The sequence below is a fragment of the Panthera leo genome, chromosome D1, assembly GCF_018350215.1.
Source record: "Panthera leo isolate Ple1 chromosome D1, P.leo_Ple1_pat1.1, whole genome shotgun sequence".
Classification (NCBI taxonomy): Eukaryota; Metazoa; Chordata; class Mammalia; order Carnivora; family Felidae; genus Panthera; species Panthera leo.
In genome coordinates this window covers 54975935-55000150 of record NC_056688.1, presented here as the reverse complement: position 1 = coordinate 55000150, position 24216 = coordinate 54975935, and the positions used below count along the sequence as shown (strand labels likewise).

The 24216-nt window shown below is 53.3% G+C and overlaps 1 protein-coding gene across 3 annotated transcripts in view; it reads left to right on the top strand.

The window, feature by feature from the left end:
- Nucleotides 1–7615: 7615 nt before the first annotated feature.
- The window catches only part of CAPN5 (calpain 5), a 52695-nt gene continuing 36094 nt past the window's right edge, over nt 7616–24216 (top strand). The window contains exon 1 of one of the 3 annotated variants that reach the window (XM_042904771.1): nt 7616–7725. The gene's annotated coding sequence lies outside the window, so the exon portion shown is untranslated. Of the gene's footprint in view, nt 7726–23816; nt 24153–24216 lie in introns of those variants that run through there. The other 2 variants (XM_042904773.1, XM_042904772.1) reach the window with 2 other exon arrangements.

Genomic DNA, 24216 nt, shown 5'->3' with positions numbered 1-24216 from the left:
TGATGAAAATGTTCTGGAACGAGATCATGGCGAGGGCTGCACGATTTTGCAAACAGTCTAAAGTCCACTGACTTACCCCTCAAAAGGGTGCATTTTATGGTATGTAAATTATATCTCAATAATACACATTTTATTTCTTTATTTTAAAATATTTTAATGTTTATTTTTGAGAGAGAGAGAAAGACAGAGTGAGAGTGGGGAAGGGACAGAGAGAGAGGGAGACACAGAATCCGAAGCAGGCTCCATCCAGGCTCTGAGCTGTCAGCACAGACCCCGACGCGGGGCTCGAACTCACAGACGGTGAGATCATGACCTGAGCTGAAGTCCGACGCTCAACCGACTGAACCACCCAGGCGCCCCAGAATAATACACATTTTAAAAGATACACTTGGAGATGTAGCAGTCTCTCCATGCCCCTGCTCTCCCATTTCCAGTCCTCACTCTCTCCACCTCTTTCCACCTGCCCCGGAGGAACCAGCCTCTTCCAAAGATTCACCTGTGCTTCCTATATTTCCTTTGCCCAGATGAGCAGATACCTCTGTGTGTTCTTATATTCTCTTCTTTCTGACATGAAGAGCAGCATACTATATTGACGTGCTTTGGGCCTTTGCCTTTTTTTTCCCTTCCACTTAATAGAGTGGAATTGATGCCACATCAATTCAGAAATCTTCCTCAGTTATTTTATTTTATTATTTTATTTTATTTTATTTTATTTTATTTTATTTTATTTTATTTTATTTTATTTTATTTTATTTTATTTTATTATTTTTTAAAGCTGCAAAGGTCTCCATATGGCTCAGCTGTAATTTATTCAACTAGTCTCCCATGTATGATAGATTGTTTCCAAGATTTTGCAATAAAAAATTATGCTTCAGTAAAAAGCCTTTTGCACATGTGTTTTCACATTGCTGGAAGCTTATCTTCAAAGCAGATCCATAGAGCTGGAATTGCCAGGGGCGCCTGGGTGGCTCAGTCGGTTAAGCGTCCAACTTCAGCTCAGGTCACCGTCTCGCAGTTCGTGAGTTTGAACCCCGCATCGGGCTCTGTGGCTGACATCTCAGAGCCAGGAGCCTGTTTCAGATTCTGTGTCTCCCTCTCTCTGTGCCCCTCCCCTGCTCATGCTCTGTCTCTGTCTGTCTCTTTCTCTCTCAAAAAATAAATAAACATTAAAAAAAAAAAAGTGGAATTGCCAGGGGAAAGCGTAAGCACATGTTTAATTTTGTTAGGTATTGCTAAATTTCTTTCCAGAAGGTTGCACCAATTTGCATTCCGACCAGCTATGTACTCAAATGTATTCAAATGCCTCGCCAACAGAATGTGTTGTGATGTTTTTCATTTTTTGTCAGTCTGATGGGTGAGAAATGGTATCTTTCTCGGAGTTGTTTTAATTTTTTTTTAACGTTTTTATTTATTTTTGAGACGGAGAGACAGAGCATGAATGGGGGAGGGTCAGAGAGAGGGAGACACAGAATCTGAAACAGGCTCCAGGCTCCGAGCTGTCAGCACAGAGCCCGACGCGGGGCTTGAACTCACGGACCGCGAGATCATGACCTGAGCCGGAGTTGGCCGCCCAACCGACTAAGCCACCCAGGTGCCCCTCTCGGAGTTGTTTTAATTTGCTTTTCTCTAATTTTCAGTGTCCTCGAACATTTTTTTCCAAGGGGCCAATTTGTTTGAGGGCCAATTTTTATACCGTTTTTGGTCAATGGTGTGCCATGCCTTTCCCCTCCTCATTTTACTATTGGATTTTAGGTTTTGTACCTCAATTTGGAAGAGTTACTTATGTATTAGGGAGGTTTACCTTTTGTTTGTGGTATGATGTTGTGAATATTTTCTTCTAGGAAGTCATTTGTCTGTGGATTTAGTTTATGGTGATTTGTGTCAGGCAGTTTTTTTTTTTTTAACTTCCATGCAGTCCAATTTGTCAGTATTTTCTTTTGTGGCCTCTGGGATTTGAAACATCATCAGAAAGTCTTTCCCAACACGACACCTAAAGAGGAAGTCACCCATGTTTCCTTCTAGTCTTTGTATGGTTTCAGTTTAACACTTAGAGCCCTAAACCGTGTAGTTTCTTTTTATTGGGTGGAACATATGGGTCTATTTTTTTTTCCTTTTTCCACGTGGCTACCCAGTAACATTTATGACAAAGTCTATCTTTAGTATGTAACAAAGGTGCATCTGAAATCACTGGGATAATGATATACTTGGGTCTATTTCTAAATTTTTTAGTCTATTGCGATTTATCTATTCATGTGTCGGTGCCACCCACTTTTAATTACAGAAGCTTTTGTTGTTTTAATGTCTGGTACACATTTTTCTTAAGTATAGCCTCTACACCCAGTGTGGGGCTTGAACTCATGACTCTGAGATCACGAGTCGTGCACTCTACTGACTGAGCCAGTCAGGTGCCCTGGAAATTCCATTTTTAATGTCTGGTAAACCCTTACTGTGTTTCTTTTCCAGTGTTTTCTTGCCTATTGTTGCGTGTTTATTTTTCATATGCCCTTTGGCATCAACTTGTCTCTCTTCATAAAATAGCTTGCCATTATTTTTAATGGGATTGTATTGAAATTGCAAATTAACATAGCGAGAACTAACATCTTTATGATGTTGACTCATCCCTCAGAGGATGTCTTTTCAATTGTTCTTCTTTAGTGTCTTTCAAGAATGTTTCAATTTTTCCTCCTATGGGTCTTACACATTTCTAATTAAATTTGCTCCTAAGCATTTAATCTTTTTTGTTGTTGTTATCACAAATAGGGTTTTCTCTCCCCTTAGGACCTCTGTTTATTGTTTGTATATATAAAAGCTATTGAATTTTTACTGAACTCTTTTACTGTTTGAATTAGTTTTGTCATTGCTTCTCTGTGGTTTTTCAGGTAGTTTTATTTCTTCTTTACTTATTGTCAGGCGTCCAATTGATTTATCTTGTCTAATTGCATTGGCCAATACCTCTAGTACAATGTGGAATAGTGGTGGAGTGAGTGGCCATTCTTGCCTGCTTCCTCATCTTCATGGAAATGCTTTTAGTGTTTCTTTGATGAAATAAGATGCTGGCTTTAGAACCACATTTTATCATTTGAAAAAGTATCTCTCACTTCCTATGTCGCTGAGTATTTTTATCATGAATGGGTGTTGACTCTTGCTAAAGGCTTTCTTGGCGTCTATAGAGAATATCATATGGTTTTCCTCTTAGATTCATTAATATGGTACGTGCTTATTATGGGTTCACTTGCGTCCCCCAGAAGACATTGAAGTCTAACCCCCAGTACCTCAGAATGTAATCTTACTTGGAAATGGGTTCTTTAAAGAAGTGATCAAGAAAGGAGGTCATTAAAGTGGGCCCTCCTCCAATATGACTGGTGTCTCTATAAAAAGGGGAAATTTGGATGCAGAGATAGATACACACAAAGGGAGAACACATGTGAACGTGAACATATAGATCAGGGTGTTGTGGCTACACGAGAAATGCCAGCAAGCCACCAGAAGCTAGGAGGAAGGCATGGAATGGATTCTCCTTCACAGCCCTCAGAAGGTCCCAACCCTGATGACATGTGATCTTGGACTTCTAGGCTCTAGAACTGTGAGACAATACATTTCTGCTGTTTAAGTGTCCTAGTTTGGGGGAATTTTGCTATGGCAGCCCTAGCAAACTAACACAGTGGATTCTCTAATATCAAACCAAACTTGCATTCCCGGAATAAATTCCACTTGGTCCTGGCTGGTTCTTAGTAATATCCAGGATACCAGTAAAATAATGGCACTTTTCTCTGAAAAAAAATGTGTCAGAGAAGCATGGAATCAAGGGCAAATCAAAGGTAATCTTGCCCTCTGCATCGCCATTTTCCATGTGTCTGCTGGAAGTCCAATGTGACCCTCCCATCTCATGTCCTCTTTGGAGAATACCGTTAGCAACCATTCCCAGCCTGAAAGTTCTGTGTGTCTGACTCAACTCCTCTCCCTACAATCCTGACCTCATGGCTAGATGGCAGTAGGGGAACTGGTTGATGCAGTTATTTGAATATTTTCCCCCAAGACACCAGCCACTCACCATGCCCAGGGGCTTCCCTTAGGGTTCTCAAACAATAGCTAACCAATTAGATGTGCTGAGATTTTTGAAAGAAATTATTATTGTACGAATTTCACCTGGGAAACCTGATTACACACAGGAGCAGTCAAGGTAAGGGATTTCTGGTCTGGAGCAGAGAAGATTCTGTGGCCAGGCTCTGGTGAAGTTGGGGAGGGGGGGCGTGGTATGGAGACCTGCAGAACCATGGAGAGGGAGAAGGGTCAGCTTTGGGTGGCAAAAGACTCTCCCCAGAGGAGTTGAAAGGGCTGTCCTGGGAGGGAACGAGCTCCCAGTTGCAGGGGGATGCAAGCAGAGATTGGATAGCCAATCAAGGAGCCCACAGAGGTGAAATTTCCCTGGGAGGAGAGAGGAGGAGGAGGAGGAGGAGGAGGAGGAGGAGGAGGAGGAGGAGGAGAAGGGGAAGAAGGGGGAGGGCACAAGAGTGGCATCAGACAGGGTAGGTGTGAACCCCAGTTCTACCATTTCCTAATTGCATCGCTGGGGCATGTCTCTGAGGCTCAGTTCTGTCATCTGCACGATGGGCCTAATGAGGGCTTCTGCAGAGGGTGACCGTGAGAATTAAGTGGGAAAAGCACCTACACAGCAGGCCCCGTGATGGCACCGTTCCGTGACTCAGTTCGTGAAAACTGAGTGTCGCCAGAGCATCACTAGAGCCCCACCCCTTCCTCAAGCTTGCTGGGAGACCAGGTTTTTCCTGACTTGTCTGCAGACCATATACAACTCTCCCCTCAACAAGAGCAGGGCCAGTGCCTCCCCCCACACCCCCAGCCAGGATGGGTGCCCTGGACAGGTCACTCTCTCTCTCTCTCTCTCTCTCGGCCCCTTTCCTCATCTGTCTGAGAAGGTGGGAACTGCCAGGGATGAGCTCTGAGGGGGCCCTTGCAGTGCTGACCTTCTGGAAGCCCTGGCCTTCTAACTAGCCATGTGTACATGTCTCTGCTTCTCAGGACCCGGTGCCTGCACAGAATGAGAGGGGTGGACTGGATGAAGGTAACCTCGGCTAAACTGTGCTGAGCCCTGACTCTGAGCCCAGGGGCCACTCTAGGGGCTTTACAGGCATGGCCCATTTAGCTCCTTCAACTCCATGATGTGAAGGCTACTATACTGATTTTATGGGGACGGGACTGTGTTGCAGGATTTTTTTTTTACCACAATACCCGGGATTCATTGTCCCGCCGCTTCGAAGAACGAAGAGGTGGACGCAAAATGAGCGGCAGGCAAAAGTTTACTAGAGTATAAGATTAGAAAGGGAGAATAGTGGGGAAGACCTCTTTACGGAGAAAGGGAATGGCCACGACAATAGGCAAGTGTCTTTGTTCTATAAGGTTTTGGTTGGCCCCCCCCTCCCCTCCCCTTCTCCCCTGTTCCCTCTCGGGTCCCACCCTTATTGGCTGGATAGCTCTAAGGTGCTGGGTGGTCCATTCCCGATTGGCTCGTTTGCATTGTATGAGGGGTGGTCTAGGGCCATACCTAGGTCTTTCCTCAGGTGCCTGAGGGAAACCTGAGGGGGAATAGGTGGGGTCTGTTACATTCTTAAGAGGAACCTTAAGCCTGAGGGGGCTGCTGTGGTATGACACATCGGACATTGTTCCAAAATATGTGTTTTTCCACGTCTGGGTACCTCAGGTCCTATCCTTTCCCTCTCTGCCTATTTTATCCTCTTTTCCTACCATAACTGGAACACACAGAGGTCAGGTGCCTTGCCCAAGGTCACACCCCTAACACAAATTGAGGCAGTGAGTCCAAAGTTCATGCTTGCAATCATTACATGATACCCTTCTCGTCCTTGCATCGCTCTGAAAACAAAAAGGGGCCCAGGCACCTTCTGAGCTCCACTGTTTGGCAGGCTGAGGCAAATGTCTTCTCACACATGACCCCTGGGCCCACCTTTGACCAGGTGGGAGTTCCCCAGCCCAGAGGCAATACTACCCAATACCCTACATGATGGGGCCTTACTGGGCCCCACAACTTGCCTGTACCGGATCATCACACCTTTCTGCTAGAAGCCCAGTTTACAGACAGGAAAAGGGACAGAGGAGTTGCCTGGATCACACCGCCAGTAACTGGCAGAGCGAGGACTGGAGCCAGACCTGCCTGGCTTCACCAAGTATTACTGTCTTCCCCAGAATGAGCCTCAGCCTCACAGGGAGGCCGGGAAGGGGGCCGAGACTCCACCACTAACTCCAAGAGAGGCAGCGTGAATTTACTGAATTTAGGGCCAGGCAAGAAGCACAAACAAAGGGTGCGAACGCTGAAGAAGGGGGGGTAGGGCTTCCTAGTGGAGAGGGGCTTGGTGATGGAGGCCATGGCTCTAGAGGCTTGATTATCAGCACTTGCTTCCTGGAGGAAGGAAGAGCTTTCCAGATAGCAGCAGAGCAGCAAAACCACAGTCTGAGGGTGGGGGAGCCAACGGCCTCGAGAGGAGCACTGAGAGCCTGGGGAGGCTGCAGCCCAGGGCACAGGCCCAGCAATGGCCTATGGTTGGGGGAGTCGGCACTGGGGCAATTTTGGAACATTGTTCTGTGGGTGGCCGGTCATGGTTGCATATTTGAAAGTCTTCCTTGTCTGGATAGGGACTAGAGAAGGGGAAAGGGGGGAGGTGGGGCTGGAGCTACATCCTGGGGAGAAAGAAACTTCTGGGAGGTCTGGGACCCAAGAGTGTGAGGCGGTGGCCGGGTTGTCTGAGTGCCTGAGAATTTAATGAGATCATTAAAGGAGACTGAGAATCCGGGTGAGTGGGCCTGAGAATCCCGGTGAGTGGGCAGGAGTTTCTGTATCTGCAAAGTGGGCCAGCGTAGGCCTCGGACGAACAGATCAGAGAGGCATGTCTGCCAGGAGCTCTGAGCCCCTGAGCCCCTCTGAGCCCCAGGGTTGGTCACTCACGAACCTTCTCAACCTTACTCCGGAAACATGCAGCTCCTGAAGCAGTCCTATTGCACACGCATCAATGCTCAATACGGGCCTGGGGCCAGCTTTCCGCAATCTAAGGGCCTTTGTGTGTGCCTCCCCGGGCTCTAGAGCCCCCCTCCTCATCCTGAACCTTGGAGATGGGGAAGAGAGGGAGCTCGCCTCTTCAAGCCCCTCTTTTCCCAGGCCCCTGTTTTGGCCTTGCGTGACTCTCCACACAAGATGCATGCCCGAAGTGCGGGTGGCCTGCAAGCCTTGTGCGGGGCTGGCGCAGAACCTTCAAGCAGAGTAGACCTGAGTTCGGCCCTCGGGCGCTCCCGGAGCTACTCCAGAGCGGAACTAGGGCGGCTGGGAGGGAAGGAGGGAGACCGGGGGCCCGATCTAGCCGAGAGAGGTCGGGCCGAGCCATGCGGCCCCCAGGTCCCCTCCTACCCGGGAGAGGGAACCCGGCGGCCACCCCCTAGCGGGTTCGCCCCAAGGCACCGCACCAGTTCGCCTGCGCAGCAAGCCTGGCACGCCCGCCCCGCTGGAGACCACGCCTCTGTCCCCAAATGGGCGGAGGCCGCGGGGCGGGGCGGGCCGCAGCCTGGGAGTCGGAGCTCGAGCCCCCGCCCCAGACCAGCCCCAGCCGGATCCCCGGCCCGAGCCGGAGACCGGTGCAGCCCGGGTTCCCGCGGCCGCGCGGTGCCCTGCATCCGTGTCTCGCCGGAGCCGCGGCGGCGCGGCAGGTAGGAGGCGCTGCGCAGAGGGAGGCGTGTGCGAGCGCGCGTGTTCGTGTGTGTTTCGGAGGTGTGTGTGCGGGTGCGGCGCGGGCCGGTGCGTGCCCTGTGAGCACGAATAGGTGTGCCGGAGCGCCTTCCGGGGGAGGAAGGAGGTGAGCGCGGTCCTTGAGGCCCGGGGCGGGTGGGGTGGGGGTGGGGCTTCGAGAATCCGCCCCCCTCCCCCCCGCCCCCGGGCTACTGCCCACCCCCATCCCCACCCGGCGGCCTGGGGCCTCTTCCACCTCCCTCTGGGTGGGTGTTCCGGAGCCAGTTTCTTAGTACTGACGGGGTGAGGTTTAACCACCACCCCCGCCCCCCCCCGCCCCGGGCTTGACTGTCTCTTCTCATCTTCCTCACCATTCCTCTTTCCTGTTCTCTTCCCAGTCCTCCTCTATCCGTTCAGTTCCACAAGCCCCCCTGGATGCCCCCCTCAACCTGGCCCTGGAGGCTTCAACCCCGGCCCTGGAGGCTTGGGAAAGGGGCAGGGCCCAGGCCGATTCCTCCCTGACCCTCCCTGGTTCGATAAGGGCCTTTTCCTGGGCTGCTAGGCTCCGGTGTGTCAGTCTGGGCTGGGGGAGGTGGGGAGATCTGGGAGAGAATGGATCCTGGGCTTCTCTGATCCTGCCTACGCCCCTCAGAGTTGGGGACCTGGGGAAACCCGCCTGGCGTCCAGAGGTGAGGTAGGACAGGAGATCAGTAACAGGTGCCGTCTGTTCACGTTTCATTTCATGTGGAGCGAATCAGCCCCAGCCCTCACAGGGATGAGGAGGGTAGGGCAGAGGATGAAGTGAGCTAAAATTGTCTCTCAGGACTGCTGAGCCAAGATTTGAACCTAGGTCAGCTTGGCTCACAGGTCAGAATCTTCTTCCTGTACTAGCGTTGGAGGGTATAGTGCTGAGGCCAACCATTCCAGGGAAAAATCTGGGTAGACTTCCTGGAAGAGAGAGGTTTGAGAGTAGGGCTCAGCCAACCCTGAGTGTGAGGCCTCCTGGGGGAACCCACCATGTTCTTCTGTAAGGATTGAGACTTCCCAGGGACTTTGGGCCTGGTCCCTGCTCCAGTCCCCAGAGTCCTGGGGTAGGGGTGGGGAGGCCTGGCTGCTTTGCCTGGCTGAGGGACTGGGCAGCGTAGGGTGGACATAGTTGCAGCTGCCTCAGGGCAGTCCAGAGCTGGGTGCCAGGACATTGAGGTGGGGTCATTGCCCTGATGAGCCTCCCTTCTGACTGGTGAGGCAGATGGGTCAACAGATAAGCCCCTGTGAGCATACACCCAGTACTGGGGCCCAGGGCAGGGACCTGCCTGGGAGCTGGGGGAGATTTCACTGCAGACACTTCGGTGCTGGGTCTTAGGATGAACAATTCAGCAAGCAGAAGAGAAAGGGCAGGCATTGCAGGCCCGGCAAAAGGCCTGGAGGTGTGAAACTGAGTGGTAGCCCTGTGGAGAAGGGCCTTAAATGGTCAGATGTGCCTCTGAGAACAAGAACGGTCATCCTTCTTTGGCTCTGTGCTGAGCGGGTTACTATAGAGCCCAGTGAGGAGGAGGCCACGGCCGCGAGAGGCCCTCTCCCCACTCCTCTGCCTCTCTTCTGCCCTCTCAGGACAGCCCTGAAGCCCTGGTCCCTGAACAGGAGGCTGGCGTGGAGCCCACAGAGGGCACAGAAAAGCCTCTCTTTACCATCTCCTCCCTGCAGGTCTGTCCTTGTGTCCAGGCTTCTTCTCTGAGGCTGGTTCTGCCCTTACCTGTGCCCAGGGATGAATACTGCTTGATGACAGGGAGTCCATGACATCGAATGACGATGATTAAGGGAGATCGTGTCGACGAAAGTCCTTCACTAAGGACCTGGTGTTTGATAGCTATTATAATTAATAGTACAGTGGATCCTTGAGCAACCCGGGTTTGAACTGCACGCGTCTACTCCTGCATGGATTTTTTACAGTACTGTAAATGTATTTTCTCTTCCTTAGGATTTTCTTAATCACATTTTCTTTTCTCTAGCTTTGTGTCTTGTACATACAACGTATTATACATACAACGTACAAAGTATGTGTTAACTGTTTATGTTATTGGTCAGGCTTCTGGTTAATGATAGGCTATTAGCAGTAAAGTTTGGCGGAGTCCAAAGTTACACGTGGAGTTTTGACTGTGCGGGAATCGGCATCCCTAACCCCTGCTTCAACCCCCATCGTTGTTCAAGGTCAACAGCAATTGATAGTTGGTATCACCTAGTCCCTTCCCTGGGGGAGACAGCCCACAGCAAGGAGGGGGAAACTCTGGGAGAAGGGAAAAGGAGAAAGAGTTCCTCCCATTGATGTGGAAGCCCCTCCTCTCAGTCTTCGCTGGGTGTGGAGAGCTAGGCTCAGAAGCTTCCAGTCAGTGGTCTTGCTGCCTATCTGCCCATCCAAGTCCCTGGGCCTCTCAAAGTCTCCTGTCCCCCTAACGGTCATACATAAAGCTCAGCAGCAGGCCTTAGGCTCCCCCAGCTGCAGAGGGCAGGTCTGCACCCCTCAGAGTTGGGGACCTGGGGAGACCCGCCAGCCGCTTTGGGGCCTGTGCAGACACATGGGACAGCTGTCCACAGTTGGTCTTCTCTTCACCTCCCCACCCTGCCCCCGTCCTCAAGTTTTGAGTGCCGTTAGAGCCCCTTCCCTCCACCCCTCAAGTCCCCCCCGGAGACCTCTTCTGCCCCTTCATGCCTTGCTACTCAGGACAGTTCTTGGCTGGCAGTGGTCCCCCAGGCCTCTCCTTCAAGACCCGCCCCAGTTTGGTGGCTTCTCCCCCGGTTGATGGTGATGCCCTGGGACTGCATTCAGTTAGGCCAGGCTGCCCACTTCCCTTGGCCTCAGGGCCTGCTTTTCCCTGCTCACTAAAGGCAAAATGGGCTAAGGCCCTTTGGGATTTTAATCCAGGATGTTGTAGGAAGCCCGCCCTTAGGCTTGGACACAGGAAGCTAATGGAATGTGAGCATTTGCTTGCTGTCCTGGCCTGAGTTACTGCTTCCCATTCTACTTGTTCAGAGATGTGTTTCTGGGGGCCCCAGCTCTCCCGGGGCAGGGCTATAGAGGTCTGAGGGTGCCGGTGGCTGAGGCTGTGGTGGCCTGTAAGGGGAGGGGGGGTGGGAGTGCTGTGGTTTTCTGCCACAGTGGGGCACACGTGGTCTTGTGGGAGAAGGGGCTAGTGGCCGGAGCAAAGCCCATCCATTGGTACTCAGCTAACCGTCAGTGATGGGGTGTGCTCAGGGGATGGCCACAGGATCTTGTATCCTGGGGGACAAAAGGCAGAGAGCCTGGTGGCCTGCACCCGCCAGCGTGCTGCCTGCCGCTGTATAATTTATGCTGGTCAGGTGCAGTGGGCCCGGAGTGGCTTGTTACCAGTAACTAAGACACAGAAGTTTGGAGTGACTTTGTTTTACATTGAAGCAATTCAGGATGAATATCGCTAGCTGATTCACTCACTCCCTTGAGCAGAGAGGTGTGAGGCCACATCCATGCCTGCCCACGATCTTCTTCAGGAATGGTATTTGTTCTCTCTTGCTGTGGTAACAAATTAGTGCAAATTTAACGGCTTAAAACAGCACCAGTTTGTTCTGCTTTGGAGGTCAGAAGTCTGAAATGAGTCGTAGGGGACCAAACTTGTATTGGCAGGCCGGTTCCTTTTCGAGGCTCCAGGGGAGAATCTGTTCCTTGTCTCTTCCAGCTTCTAGTGGCTGCTGGCCTTCCTCTGACCTCATGACCCCAGCCTGTCTGCTTTCCTTGTCCTGTTGCTTTGTCCTCTTCTGGAGTCACATCTCCTTCTGTCTCCCTTTGATAAGGACACCTGTGATTACATTTAGGGCCCAGCTGGATAATCCAGGATAATCTCCACAAGTCGAGATCCTTAATCACATCTGCAAAAAAATCTCTTTTGCCATATAAAGTAACATCGTCAGGTTCCAAGGATTAGGACATTGATATTTGGGTGGGGCGGCATTCTTCAGCCTGCCACTGGGACCAGTTTCACTGTCGTTGCAGGCCATTCCGAAGAGATCCCCCTCCCAGGTACCCACATACACTGGCTTCCCCCCTGTGCTCATCCTCGGTGTTCCGTCTCCCCTCCCCCTCCTTCCCCAGCCTAGGAACTTGCGTGAGCAGAGCCTCGGGCTGCTGCACCTCTGGCCCTAGAGCCCAGCCTGAGACCATGGTAGCCAGAGCTCAGGGATTTTTGGAGGAGGGGAGTGTGCTGGCATGTCCCCGTGGGTTCCCCGTGGGTTGCCCCAGTGACCAGACCCTGTCCTGCGCCTGACAGTACGTCAGGCCTTTCAGAGTGGTGCACATCTCATCATGGTCATTTATTCAACACACCCAGGGCTGTGCAGGGTCACTCGATCCCCACCATCCCCTGGGGCTGGTAGGAGCCCCATTTTGCAGATGAGTAGAGTAAGGCCAGTGGGACTAAGTCCCTCCTGGGGCAGAGGTGTGTGGGAGGAGCTGGGCCAGTAGAGCAGACCTTCGTTTTACAGATGCAAAAGAACTCTGAGGCACGAGGAAGTGACTGTCTCCCCATCTGAGGATGATGAGGGTGTGGATAGGACATTCTGAGGCTCATTCCTCCTCGGCCTGGCCTTTCTAGCAGGCACACGATGTGGTGCGGAGCCGTGCACAGACCCCGTGGGTGTTGCCAGCACACCTCTGCTCCGAGGTGAGGTTGTCATCCACCTCTGCCTCCAGCGAGAGCCCCAGCCAGAGAGCCCCTGCCCTGCATGCTGCACACCCTGCCTTGGCGAGGGTCTCCCTTTTAACCAACCCCACAGCCAAGGCCATGCCACAAGAGGCCCTGCTTCTCAGGGTCTGTTCCTATAGTCTGGTCTGTCTGCCTGCGTCCTGGCTTTCTTTCCATCCCAGCTTCCTGTGAGCCATCCAGGTGCTCAGCTCAGATGCTGGCACCCTCCAGGACTTAGCCTGGCTTTCAGGACTATCATTACCCGGCTGTGGCAATGTTTCTGTGCTAGCGCCTTCTTCCTTCTCCCTCTCCCTCGCTCCTGGTATTCCAGCCTTGCCTAAATGGTTTCTTCCTCCCAGAATGTTCCATCTTCCTCTTAACCTTCCATTTCCACCTCTCGAAGTCACAGCCGCCCCACTCTGAGATCCTGCTTAGATGCCACCTCCTCCACGAGCCTTTCATGCCCTGTCTGAATGAATCCGTGCCCCTTTTTGAGCAGATCTCTTAGCCTGGTACTGGGGGCACAGTCTCTCCTCAATCAGGTGGACCTCCCAGGTGGGGCCCTGCCTGACTCCTGCCTGTGTCCTTGGCCAGGCATCGGGCAGGTGTGGGAGAAGGTTGGGGAGGGTGCACTCACTGAGTGGAGCTCCCAGGGGCTGATGAGTGGGTCGCTGTCTTTGTTTGAGGGAGGGATGGAGGGCCAGGCAGAGCGTAGCCCTGACATGAGACAGGCCCCTGACTCAGTCCGGAATGCATCCTTTCCCTCTGCGAGCCCTAGACCTCATTTGCAATGAAGATAGTACAGCTCTCATTTCTGAGGTCGTGCAGGAGCTTGACCTAGGAATCGAGTGTCAGTTTCCCTGTCTGAGAAATGGGTACCATCTCAGCAGGTTTCCAGCTGGAGTCTTCCAGCTGGAGGTACGTGGTGCCAGAAGCACAGACGGCCTGTTCAGGAAGCAGGAAAAGAGGCTGTCCTGGTGACAAACTCCGCAGATTGAAAAAAAGTGAGAATTGTCCCCTTTTCCCCCATGCAACAGTGAGAACCTGCAGGCCAGGGAGGGCAGAGGCTTGCCTGGGGTCACACAGCAGCACAGTGGAGCCGAGGTGGCTTCAGTGACCTGATGAACTCTCGTTCTGTCAGGTTGTTTCCCTTGTGGGGAGGGAGCTGCCGCTCCAAATATCACCCCCACCCAGGTAGGAGAGAGAACAGCCCCTGGTGGGTGGCTCCCAGCTGCATCTATGCCTCCCTCAGCACCTTCTCAGCAGGCAGGATGTGGTGCGGGGCTGGGAGCTCCAAGCTAGGGTGACCAGTGGCCCTGAGGTTCTCAGTGCCCAAACCAGTGAGCCAGCTGCTCGCCCTGCCTGGAGCCCAGCCCCTGCCCAGGGAAGCCCCCGCCTCCAGGGGTGTGGCTCCTTCCTCTGTCCCAGCTTCCTCCTGTCCCCGCCCTCACCCCAGCAGAGCCCAGGCTGGAACCCCCCTTTTGGAGGTTCCTCTCCCAGGTGAGCCTGCTTGCTGGGGTGCCCGGGCTCCTCACCACCCTGTCGAGGGACCCACGGCCCAGTGAGGAACAGCTATGCGCCGGAGGCCTCGGGACTCAGCCAGGACCACACGGCGAGCCAGCCCCAAAGCTGGCTTTTCCCTCAAGTGCACTGCCAGGGGTTCATCAGCGCCCCAGGACCAGAGAGAGACCCTGTGCCCCAGACGTGCCTGGCCCTGCCCTTTAGGCCCTCCGTGTACTTCAAGCATTGGGTTTCTGTGTTTGAAAAGATCACCACGGCTGGGTGGAGACTGGTTCGGACACAGGAACGATAAGGGGAAGGGAGTGGAGAAGAAAGACAGGATTTCCCAGCCCCGGTGCCAGGCTGCCTGGCGTTGGCTGGAGTGACTCACCGGGCCCAGCCCCCTGGCCCTGCTGCTGGAGCCCGGAGCCCTAACGAGCGTGAACTGGAGTATGAACCTGTGGCCCAGTTCGCCTTCCTTACACACTTTCCCTCCCCTCCCCTGCCATCCTTTCCTCGGTCCCCAATACCTGCCAGAGGCCAGAATACACACAGATGCCTTCAGCTTGTTAGTGAAATGGTAGCTCGGGGGGCAAGAGGAGAACGGGGGTGCGCTGTGGGATAAAAGGGGGTGCATACACTCACAAAGCTAAAACCATACAAACAACCTGGAGGTCACCAAACGCTGAGGCTCTCCCTTTCCAGGCTTCTCCCTTGCACCTGGCCTGCTCTGTGCCGGCTCAGGCCACAGCTGTCCCGACCGGGTCGCTGCCTCAGCCTCTTTCCTCAGCGTCTACCCCCTCTGCCCCTCCTTGGCTCCCCTGTGCCCTCAGGATGAGCCCGAGCCCAGCAGCCTGGTATCCCAGCCGCGCAGAGCTGATCCTGCCAGCTTTCCCCATTCACCACTCCACACCCTGGCCTCCCTCCATCTCGAGTGCATCCTGCCTGCTCTCCCCATGCCTGGTGTGGCCCAGCCTTCAAGCCCTGCTCTGGTTCCCTCTGGAAGGGACACCGCCGTTTTTCCTATCCCTATGAACCAACCTGCAGCACGCCTTACTCCTGGGAGCACTGACCGCTGAGTATCTGGCTTGGTTCGTGGTATATGTCGTGTCTGTCTGTCTGTGCTCCTCCTCCCCTGGGACATCTTTGAGGCTCTGACCCTCTTTGTTAGCTCAGGCCCAGCTGAATGGGTGTCAGCAAAGATCTGAACGTTGGCATTGTCTGTGTCCTTGAATTAGATGCAGCTGTTCTGTCCATCTTTGACCATGTGACGAGGGGGGCCGGCACCTGTTGCCTAGAGTGGGATGTAGTGGGAGGTCGAGGAAGGGAGGTGGGGGGATGGATGAGAGGTTTTGGTTGCCGGGCTGTGGGTGTGGGGCATCATTGGTTCTTTTGGCTGGTGCTGGATGAAGCCCACTGTGCCGGGCTCAGGCTGCAGGATTGGGCTCCCCACTGTGGTGTATGGGCAATCACGGCTCAGAGGGGGAACCCCCAGCAGGCCTTCCTGTGTTCTCCCTTTCACCCCCACAACCAGCTGCTCACCAAGGAAAGTTGAGTCTCCCTCTCATGCAGCTCTAGAAATTGCCTTCCCTCCATTTACACATGAGTCTGTCGTTTCAAGTCCTGTGGCCTGCCTTCTCATTTTACTGCTCTAGCCTTGCACTTTTTTTTTTTAATGTTTATTTACTTCTGAGAGAGAGACAGAGTGCGAGTGGGGGCAGGGACACAGAGAGAGGGAGACACAGAATCCGAAGCAGGCTCCAGGCTCTGAGCTGTCAGCACAGAGCCCAACACGGGACTCGAACCCACGGACTGTGAGATCATGACCTGAGCTGCAGTCAGACACTCAACTGACTGAGCCACCCAGGCACCCCTAGCCTTGAACTTTGCTAGTGCCTTATCCATGTGACAGCCAGATGGGTCTCAGGTCCCTCACCTGCTCAGCACCTTCCTCACTTCTCTGTCACCTCAGAGGGAGCCCAGTGTCTGCTGGTGTTCCAGGACCGGTGAGCCTCACCTGTGACCTCTTCCACCCACACTGCCACTCTGGGTTGACCCAGCTCCTTTCCCTGAGCACCTGCCCTGGAGTGTCTCCTAGGGTCCTGGACTGGCAGCCCCTTCTCAGAGAGGAGACCTTGGAGGTGTGTGCCTGGTTGGGGTACAAGGGTACCAACCTCACCTTGTGGGACCCTCTCTTGGGTTCGAGCCCTCCCAGTGTCAAAGCCACAGTGTTCTGAAAGATGGAGGCAGAGGCCCACGGAAGGTCACAGCCTGTGTGTAACAAGGCCAGGCCAGGACACAGCACGGGGCTCCTTCCCTGCTCTCCACCCCAGGTTGTCCCACCCACTCTGGATGCCAGACCCCTCCAGGGGTCCAGACCTGGCAGAATCGGGGTCACTAGATTCAGCCAGCCCTTCTTCCTAGGGCCATTGCAGTGGCTTTTCATTAAAGCATAACTGCCCTCTGGAACCGCATGAAGTTCAGGCACACAGCCCAGTGACCACACCCATGCAGCACCACCCAGATCGAGAAGCAGTATTATCAGAGATCCGGAAGTCCCTGCAGGCCCCTTGCAGTCACTGCCCCCAGAGATAGCCACTGTCCTGCCTTGTAGTCACCAGAGATGGGTTATGCCTGCTTTCCAATTTTACATAAATGGGATCGCAGTGTCGCTTCTCTTGCCTAGTGTTTTGCTTGTGAGATCCATCCCTGGAATTGCGCGCAGCAATCATTTGTTCGTTTTCATTGCTGGATGCTATTCCATTGCAACGCTGTATTTATCCTCTCTTCTGTTGATGGACATTGGGGTTTTTTCCCGATTTTCAGCTGTAACAAACACTGCTGTGATAAACATTCTTGTACAGGCCTTCCGGTGAACAGGTGCTTGTGTTTCTCTTCATTGTATACTTACGAGTAGAATTGCTGAGTGATGCCTTTGTTCAGCTTTAATAGCTAGGGTCAGATGGTTTTGCAAAGTGGTTGTACCCATTCATACTTCCACCGTCAATGCGGAAGAGCTGTGTGCTTAGGAAGTGTGTGTGTGTGTGTGTGTGTGTGTGTGTGTGTGTGTGTGTGTCTGTGTGGTGGTTTTCCCTGTAGTCATTCTGGTGGGGGTGTAGCGGTATCTCATCGAGGTTTTAATTTGCATTTCCTTGATGACTAGCGAAGTTGAGGGCTTTTTCTTCTCATTTTATCAGTTGAGGGCTTTTTCTTCTCATTTTATCGGCCATTTGGACATAATCTCTTCTTTTTCTCTTCAAGTTGTAATTTAAATTTTGGTTAGTTAATGTGTAGTGTAGTATTGTTTTCAGGAGTAGGATTTAGTGATTCATCATTTACGCGTAACACCCAGTGCTCATGCCAACAAGTGCCCTCCTTAGTACCCATCATACATGTAGCCTGTCCCCCACCCAACACCCTTCCAGCAAGCCTCCGTTTGTTCTCTGTTGTAAAGAGTCTCATGGTTTGTCTCCCTCTCTCTTACCCCCCTCTTCCCATATGCTCATTTGTTTGGTTTCTTAAATTCCACATCTGAGTGAAATCATGTGGTATTTGTCTTTAACTGACTTTATTACTCTTAGCATAATACACTATAATACACTCTAGCTCCATCCACATCGTTGCAAATGGCAAGGTTTCACTCCTTTTGGTGGCTGAGTAATATTCCATTGTATATACGTACCACATTGTTTTTATTCATTCGTTAGTCGGTGGACACTTGGGCTCTTTCCATAATTTGGCTATTGTTGATAACGCGGCTATACACGTTGAGGTGTACGTACCCTTTCGAATCTGTGTTTTTGTATCCTTTGAGTAAATACCTAGTGGAATTACTGAATCATAGGCTTGTTCTATTTTTAGCGTTTTGAGGAACCTCCATGCTGTTTTCCAGAGTGGCTGCTCCAGTTTGCATTCCCACCAATAGTAGAAGAGGCTTTCCCCTTCTCCACATCCTCACCAACATCTGTTGTTTCCTGAGTTGTTAATTTTAGCCATTCTGACAGGTGTGACGTGATATCTCATTGTAGTTTAGATTCATATCTTCCTGATGATGAGTGATGTTGAACATCTTTTCATGTGTCTGTTAGCCATCTGGATGTCTTCTTTGGAAAAATATTCATGTCTTCTGCCCATTTCTTAACTGGGTTGTTTGTTTTTTTGGGTGTTGAATTTGATAGGTTCTTTATAGATTTTGGTTACTAACTTTTTACCAGATATGTCATTTGGAAATACCTTCTCCCATTCCATAGTCTGCCTTTTAATTTTGTTGATTGCTTCCTCCCGTATGCTCTTTTTCTTCTGTTTTCTTCAAAAAGCTTTATTGTTTTCCCTTTTGGTTAGATTTGCAATCTACGTGGAACTTTTTTTTGTGTATAATGGGGGAGTACGAGTCAAGATGAATCTTTTTCCATATGGCTAACTAGTCCTCCCAGCACCACTCATCGAAAAGACCATCCTTTTCCCAATGCACCATGATGTCACCTTTGTCATAAACCTGGTGTCCTACTTGTGGCCTTTTTCTGGGCTTTCTATGTTGCATTGGTCTGTTTGTCTCTCCTGTGCCAATACTACGTTGTCTAAATTATTAGAGCTTTATGATAGGTCTTTAGGTCTTTTTTTTTTTTTTTGAAATATTTTTTTTACATTTTAATTTATTTTTGAGAGAGAGAGAGAGAGAGACAGAGCACAAGTGGGGGAGGGGCAGAAAGAGAATGAGACACAGAATCCGAAGCAGGCTCCAGGCTCTGAGCTGTCAGCACAGAGACCGATGTGGGGCTCGAACCCACAAACTGTGAGATCACGACCTGAGCCAAAACCAAGAGCCAGACGCTTAACTGATTGAGCCACCTTGTGCCCCTGTGGTAGGGTTTATTAACTGCTAGTGTGAATCCTCTAGCATGCTCTTCTTCAAATGGCCGTGGCTGTTCTTGGCCCTCTGTGTGCTGGCTTCTTTATCCTACCTCTTAGAGGAGAGGCCCGAGGCCCAGAGAGGTCAGGTGACCTGCCCCCTGCCGCAGGGCTCTGGGCCTCTGTCCTGCTCCTTCCTCAGCTGCATCCTGCCCTCCAGGGCTCCATGTACTGCTGAGGCTTCCCCTACACCACTGTGAACTTCATGGTTTTCTTTAAGTCAACTTCCTTTGTCCTTAGTATTTCTTAAAGGAAACTGTCTGCTGTAAATGGAAAGGCAGTAATGGGCGCCTGGGTGGCTCAGTCAGTTAAGTGTCTGACTCTTGGTTTCGGCCCGGGTCATGATCTCAGGGTCGTGAGATTGAGCCCTACGTTGGGCACTGTGCTGGGTGCAGAGCCTGCTTGGGATTCTTTCTCTCTCTGCCCCTTCCTTGCTCGTGTGTGTGTGTGTGTGTGTGCGCGCGCGCGTGCGTGCATGCTCTCTCGCTCTCTCAAAATAAATAAACTTAAAAAAAAAAGAAAGTCAGTATTACTCTCCGTAGGTACAAGGTAACTGGTACTTAAAACTAAAGGAAAAACAGCAGAAAAATCCATTCACTTTTGGCCAGATGCTGGTGTTCTGAGCCTGGGCTGATCCTCCTTCGGCAAGTATAGGTGCGCAGGGGCCACAAGGGATTTTGACACGCTGGACCAAACCGAATTCTCCTTCAGAGAGAGTCCTTGAGAGAGAACGGGATGGGGAACAGCTTTCTTACTGACGTCTTTACTGCCACATCAAAGTACCCCCTAAAGTGATCACAATGTTAATCGGGGCCCTGCTTTGAAAAGCCCTGGTGTGATAAGGAGTCTGGAAGCTTGGGATCCAGCTAATGGGTGGCAGATTTGGGACACATTCCTCGCTGTTCTCATCTATAAAATGGGACCAGACTCCCTCTCCGGTTCCTCCCTGGCTGTGGTGGCCGTAGCATCGAGGGAAGGCTCACTGGCGTCAGCTTCCTCCCGCAGCTGGCTCAGCGTGACCTCAGATGAGCCCTCACTCCGCCCTGTACACAGCTGGGCCATGCCCACCACCTCTCGAGGCCCAGGGAACAACAGCAGCCGGGGCCACAGCCGCCTGGAAGTGGGTACACACCATTTCCAGGCTGAGGTGCCCAGGGCACCTTTCCCTGTCTTTCCCTGTCACCTGAGAAGCCGGGACGAGGTGGGGCTGATACACAGCAGCTCAGAGGCGTTAACAGCTTGTCCAAGGATGTGCAGTGCTAAGTGGTGCAGTCAGGACTCGAACTCAAATCCTACCGACCTGCCAGAAAAGTGGTTTCTCGGAGCTCCCTGGTGAGTGCTCTCAGGCCCTCGTTCTGACCCAGGTTAGCACCCTGTGCTCAGTCGGCAGCCCCCACTGTGCCCGGCTGGGTCTGAATCGCCTTGCACTGCCTGCCGCTGAGACTTTGCTTGAGCTGTTCCCTCTGCCTGGAATGGCCTTTCCTAAAGAACAGCCGACTTCCGGGACCAGGCCTCTGTGAACGCCTCCTTGCGTCGCCCTTGCCGGAATCTCTGAGGTGACATATTCCATGTGCCTTGTGTCTTCTGGCCACACTAGACCATGAAGTGCTTTGGGGGCGGAAGCCTGAATTGTTCTCGCTCTCCTGGCAGGGCTGTGGACACATTGTAGGTCTACCCCAGACGTCAACATCGACATCCCTCAGGAGCACGTGCATCGAAGCATACAAAATGCAGTTCTGTGCGGCAGTGTCTCCTTTGATCCTCCCAGAGACCCTGGCACATGAACACTTCCTTCCAGATGAGGACCATGCAGACCAGAGACGTGTTGTGGCCTGTCCAGGGTCGCACAGCGTAGGATATTAGGGAACTAGAGCCGGCTCTCCGCCAAGAGCTGGAGAAGCGCTGGCTGCATGGAGTGTCCGGGTGCAGCTGTGAAGCGCCCATGACAGCAGGGGTGAGGGTGCTGCAGTGGGAGTCGGAGGGAGGGGGGCAGTGGGAAGGGGCAGGCCCTGCCTTCAGGACCTGAGAGCTGGTGCGGCTCAGATGCAGCAAGCTGACCCTCTCTGGTAGTCCCTGCCATGCTTTGAGCCTGTTTTTCCCATCCATGAAGGGATTCCTACATCCCCCGTGTTGGCTCTCTCTCAATACAGATGTATTGAACCTGCCCCCAGTGCTGGACCCTGAGGTTACAGAGAGGAGCCAGACACGGGCCCTGCCCTGCAGGGGTGTAGGCTGGGCCGGGGAGATGGATAAGTCCTACGCAGATGGGGCATGATGGAATGGGTGCCGTCACAGGGTTTCCCGTCCTGTGGAGGGGGAGAGGAGACGGGTTGGGGGTGGGAGGGAGGCACTTGGGCTGAGCCTTGAAAGATGACCGGTTCTCCGGGTATGCACATGTGGAAGGAACGGTGCGTGCACAGGCTCCGAGTAAACAGCTACAGGAACTGCAGGGGGTTCGTAGCACTGAACGTGGCATGGAGAATGGTAGGGGTGGGGTGAGCTTGGCAGGGGCAGAGGGAAGAGGGCTGCTGAAAGCAGCTGGGAAACTCGGACTCTCCTGTCAGTGCGGGTTCACACACAGTGTGAAGACGTTCAGAAGCGGGGTGTGCCATGCTCCAAACTCAGGCCCAGAGAGAAGAGCCCCGAGAAGAGCCCCCAGATCTGGAAGCCGGCTTTCCTGACTCTTGGTTTCTCCGCGGCCTTCAGCAGTGATGCCTGCAGCTATCGGGAGGGGGGGCAGAGCTCATATTGACTCCATGACCCCGTGGGAGTGTTGACTCAATGGGTGGAGTGGGAGGTATTCTTGGGGCATGCCGAAGGTGTGAGAGGACAGTCGCCATGAGGTACAAGCTGTGCAAAGAAAGGCTGGGGCTGAAGAGCCTGGCCTAAGTAGGCTGGGGCAGCCTTGCTGGCAGGGGTGAGGCTGGAGAGATGAGCCAGGGCTGGACCTTCAGCCAGGCTTGGCCCCCGTTCTCCTGGCCTGGGCCCAGCCAGGCTTTCCTGTTTCTGGCCTCCCTGGGAGCAGAGCCTCCTGGGAACGTTGACCACCATGTGGCCTGGAGGGCCACCAGAATCTTCATTCTCTGGCCAGGCCGACCTGGCTGTGCTGCCTCAGCCAGCTTGCTCCCTCTCCCTGGGCCCTCTGGGCTCTGAATTTGGAATTGCTAGAGCTGATTTCTGGGATCCTGCTTTTAGCTTCTTTGATCTAATTCTTGCAGCTTTAATTGCTTCCTGACCAGGCCCTACTGGAAGCTGTGATGCTAATGACTCCCCTGAGTGGCTGTGTGTCAGAAGTCCAGGGGCTGGCTCTCCAGGCTCCCCTCCTCTTTCCCTAAGGCCTCCCAGGCTGAAAGTGTTTTGGGCCTTCCTGGAAGAGGCGGGGCCGGAGAGGTTAAGTGGTTGGCCTGAGGTCACACAGCAGCAGAGCCAGCAGGCCCCGTATGGATGTGGGGCAGAAGGTGAAGTGGCCGTGTGTCCTTGGCGGCCAGGGACCGTGAGCCCTCCTTGCTCTCCCTGCTGCCCCTCCGAGTTCCACACTCACCGCCCATCTCACCTTCTGCCCTTCCTGCTACTCCCTTCCCCGTCACATCCCTCGTCTTTCCCTTCCCGTGAACCTGGCGCAGCCAGAGTGTGTGGAATCAGCCCTTTCTCCTGTGCCACAGGGTCACCAGGCCAAGGTGGAGGCACCAAAAGATGTGAGTTCAAGTCCAGGCTCTGCCATGGAATGCGGGCAAGGCCCCTCCCCTGAGTCTCAGTTTTCTTTCCTGAAAAATGGACGCGGTGAACGACTTCCCAGCACTGTTTTCCTATACTGCCTCTTGCCTGCTGGGTTGCACATGGCAGGTGCCGGAGAGACGGAGCTGCTCTCTTGGTAATGAGAGGTGACTTGTGTCCTCCTCTTCTCATCCCCCTCTCTCTGGCCTGCTAAGCTGTCTTCTCAGCAATGGCATCTTCCGGTTCTTAAAGCAATATCGCTCCCATTGCGGAGCTGAGAAAATGGGCACTCAGAGAGGGAGACTTGTTCAAGGCCACACAGCAGGTGAGAGGCGCAGTTGGGACTGGCACCCACGTCAGTCTTGTTTTCAAACTTGTGTTCACCCCAGAAGCCAGCATTCCTTGCCTCGGTTTCCCTCAGCCGGGCTGGGAAGTCAGGGCCTGTGCCCCAGTGGGATTGCAGTGTTGCCTGGGCAGGCCCCAGTTTGCGTAGACCCGGACGGCGGGGGTGGAGCTCTGCCAGCAGCCCAGATGGAGTCTGAGATACAGGGGCTGTCAGATCCTGGTCCTCTGAACATGCTTCAGGCCCCTCCCCACCCCGCCCCCTCCTGAAGGGCTTCCCTGGCCCTGTCGCTCCGGTCAGTGGCCCTCCAGTTTGGTTACCTGTGGCTACAAGCTCAAGGGGGGTTGCAGGGAGGATGCTGATGTGTACAGCCTCCTTCTGTGTCGAGCTCGGTGCAGGGGCCGCATGCACAGGAGGAGCAAACCAAGTGGACCCTGCTCTCTGGGGGCTTCCGGTCTAATGGGTGCTTCCGGTCCTGCCTCCTGGGACCGGAATCCTGGGGAGGTGTGGAGGGAGGCGAAGGGTTTAGTCTGGGATTGATGGCTGTGGGCACCCCGGGACCTCATAGGGGTGGCCCGGTTGGGGGCCTAGAAGAGGGGCCCAGGCTGAACACAGGGAGATGGGGGTCATCAGGCAGAGATGGTGAGCAGAACACGGCTTGGTGCAGCCCCCCAGAGCCCCCAGGGGAAGAGGGAGGCCAGAGGTGGGGGAGGAGCCAGAAGCAGTGCCGTCGTCCCCGGGGACCCAGATGAGACTGTTCAGGAGTGAGCCTTTGTGAGGTCTGGGAGGTCATCAGCGAGAGTCTGGCTTGGGAGGATGGGAGGTTAGAAGGGATGGGGGGCCTCAGGGGAGGTTAGGTCAGTAGGATTGAGGAGGAGATGTTTATTCCAGAAGGCAGTGCTTGCTAGAGGGTGGGGCTGACAGAGAATGTAAACGATGGATGGCTGGAGGGGGGCGCCCTCCATGGGGGACAGAAATGTGCCTTTGCCACGCGGGGAGGGTCCAGGGGAGAGAAGCTTGGAGGCAGTGCTGCTGCTTTCCTGCCAGGGAGCTGCTGAGTCGGCCATGAGCCTGACTCGGCCCTGGCAGGTCTAGGAAAGGCTGGTGACAAAGGAAGGAGCAGGTGGGTGTGGCCAGGCAGCCCCAGCATCACTATGCTTGTGCCCTTGGCCTGCCTGTGGGCTGGCGCCCCCTCTAAGTATCAGAAATGAGAGGATTCAGGATGTGGAGTCAGGTCAGTTGGCTCCTGTCCCTGTTGTGCAAGTAGCAGCTGTGTCTGTCCCCGCTTCTGAGCCTCT